At 45.6% G+C, this 3,121-nt stretch overlaps 1 pseudogene; it reads right to left on the bottom strand.

The window, feature by feature from the left end:
• Positions 1 to 503: 503 nt before the first annotated feature.
• Positions 504 to 2,887, bottom strand: Gm13534 (predicted gene 13534; annotated as a pseudogene).

Genomic DNA, 3,121 nt, shown 5'->3' with positions numbered 1-3,121 from the left:
AAGTATCAGTTTTAGATAGTTATATAATAACTATCACAGAACATTTAAGAAACAGCATAAACCACAAAGTGAACCTGGCCATCTACTCTTGAGTACCCGTTAACATTCTGAAATAGATTCTTACTTAAACCCCACATGTTCCAGGCATGGTGGCACATGCCCGGTACCCGTGTGGCAGAGGCAGGTGATGTCTTAGGAGTACTAGGCCAGCTGGTGTTGATGCTGGGTTCTAAGGACAAGCAGCAAGCACTCTTAACAAATGAACCACCTCCCTAGACCCAGAAGCTTAAGGACCATACATTATCATTATCAGAATGCAAACATTTTGACAAATATGTAGGTATAAGAGATGAGACATAGATATACAGCACATTGTAATTTTGAAAAGTTGAAAACTAGCAAACATCACATTTATTCAATGTTTTAAAAGAGAAAACTACAAATGTTCAGAGATGTCAGACAGTTCACAGAAACGAGCTTATGAAAGAGGAGATGTGGGCTAATGCACTCGGAACCCTTTTGGGTGCCATTTTTTTCTTAGTCTTTCTGTAATTTTTTTTATCTTGGAGATGAGGACTGAACGGAGCGTAGCAGGTGCCCTAGCACTGAGCTAAATGTCCAGGTCCCCTTAGGTTTGGATGCCTTTATAAAACCTTAAAGTCAGGTTTTAGTTTTGTAAGCTATGAAATAATATTTAATGTTAGAAATTAAAGTTAGGGAAGTTTATTGACCATATAGTAAAAACCAGGTACATGTTAACATAGTTTTTATGAACTCTTCAGTGAGAAAGTCATTTTAGATTTTGGCAAATCTCTTCAATGTCTGACCTGACAGAAGGAAGCTGGCTTCTCTAACTGCCTCTGCATTTAGTCTGTTATGGCACTTGCCTGTCATGTGCCAAGCCCCAAGTTCAACCCTAAGTACTGAAACAAAGTAACCCAGGAAACTAACCAGCCACACACGGGCAACTACTGTGCACGCTTAGAGAGGGGTGGGCGATGTAGCTTAAATCCGCATCAGGGCAGCTGAGGCAAGACTGGAAGTTCAAGGTTATCCTTAGCTACAAAGTGACCTGGAAGCCAGCCTGAGATATATGAGATTAAATGAAGAAATTAGTGATATCTGGCCATTATAAAAAACTGGGCTGTGCAGGCACAGCTGACATCAACCATCTGCCTGGGCTGTGCACCGGAGGTGCGGCCAGCACTCTCCAACTATCTTTGATGTTTTTGCCCTGATCAAAAATTGACCCATGTGAAACAGGAATACTGGGTAAAGAACAGGAACCACAAGTAAAGGACCCACATGGCACCTGTGCAGGACAGAGATGGCACTGGTGAGAAACCACCTCACATGAAGAGCTCAGCAGGGGCCTGCACAGCAGAAGGGCCAGTCACTGCTCAGTAACAGAAACTACATCAGCAGAAAGCTATGCTGTGCCTGACCAGAGAAAGATGAGGGTCCATGCAACCCAAGCCTGGCTGCTGATCGGCATGAATGGGCTGGTCAGAAGCTTTAGCTCTTAACGTTAGCTAAGCACGATGCGGTCCTCAGGCCAAGAACACGATTCTCTTAAACCCAAAGTCCTCTCTCAAGCCAGAACACCCTCTGCTTTGACAGCAGGCAGCACACAATGCAGTCCTAGGAGACATTTCACTGTTCAATCTCTTACAGTAAAAGCTTACAATTTGCTAGGGGGAGAAAGCAGCCAACCAACCTTTGGCTGTGATGTTCTGGAGTTCCTGACCTCTGGGGACCCCCCTTCCCCCCAGTAGGTGATTCGATGCATTGCCCTGTGTGATCCCAGCACACAAGGACCCCAGTCTCAGGCTGTGAAAGGGAGATGCAGAGGACCTGGCCGTTAGTGGCGGGAGCCACAGCTTACTCTCACACTTACACGGGGTCTCTCAGACACCAGGGGAATGTAGCCTACTGCTTTTCATAAGCTCTCTAGTTACATGAATTGTCATTTAAAAGTTCTTTTCAAGTGGCTGAAAGGGAAAAGGAAAACATCAAGCTTGATGAACTTGGCAGTAGGCGCCTTGCTTTTGAACTTGAATGGCCATATTTGAGTTCCGACCTCTGTTTGAACTAGCACAAGGCAATCTATTACGCTCGCCTCCATGCAGCGGACAGCGGAAGCCATGCAGAAGTGCAGATAATGAACTGCAAGCTCCTTACACACCTTATTCTATGCCACCAGGACAATTCAGCGGCACACCCCAGGAAGAGTTTCTTAAGGTTCTTGAGTTATATCAGGAGACTGCAGATAAACTGGTGACCACGTGGCTCTATGGATAAAATCGAGTTGTCCTGAAACAGAAGTTTTCATTTCCTGAAGACTTTGTTTTTAATCAAGGAGTCTTCGTGGTCCTTTCAAGGTGCTCTCCTCGGTACCCTTCCAGGTGGTTCAGGTCCTCTTTAAATGGGTCATAACCTTGCTCTTTTAGACAGCGGAGAGCCCAGAAAAGCTGGTCTAAGGGAGGGAATTCTTCCCATGGAACCCACTCCCAACTTTCATTCTTTTCAGGCTCCATATTCCTCGGCTCCGAATCATGAGTCATATCCACCTCTCCTTTCATTAATATGGTAACATAATGGTAATTCTCCTTCTCAACAAAAGAATTTACCACAGAGGCAAAGCGCACATTTTTCAGGTGAAGCCCAGCTTCTTCCCAGGTTTCTCTCTGAGCACATTCTTCCCAGGTCTCACCGAATTCCAAATGGCCCCCAGGAAGCTGGAAACTGCCGGCTCCAAACGATCCTTTCCTTTTCCCCAGAAGGACGCAGCGAGGATGCTCGCAGCTCAGCACCACCACGCCGACCCCAACTCCTGGCCGCCGCCTCGGCTCTGCGTTAGCGGCCATAGCATTTGGCTGACCCCGGAGGAGTTAGTTATCTTACAGCTCAGTCTGATAGCTGAGTCACTGCCTAGAACAACTGATAAATCAGTTTACCAATAATATGCCAGCATCCCCAAATTCATTAGTACAATATCTGCCGCATGAAAGCATCTTTAGTGTTCATCAACAGATGAGTTGATTTTTTAAAATCTGGTACTTACGCATGACAGAATATGATTCAGTGCTGAAATGCCCTACTTAGGCCTGGAGTTGTATGG

Source organism: Mus musculus, chromosome 2, assembly GCF_000001635.26.
Source record: "Mus musculus strain C57BL/6J chromosome 2, GRCm38.p6 C57BL/6J".
NCBI classification, from domain to species: domain Eukaryota; kingdom Metazoa; phylum Chordata; class Mammalia; order Rodentia; family Muridae; genus Mus; species Mus musculus.
This window is presented reverse-complemented; position numbering and strand designations above follow the sequence as displayed.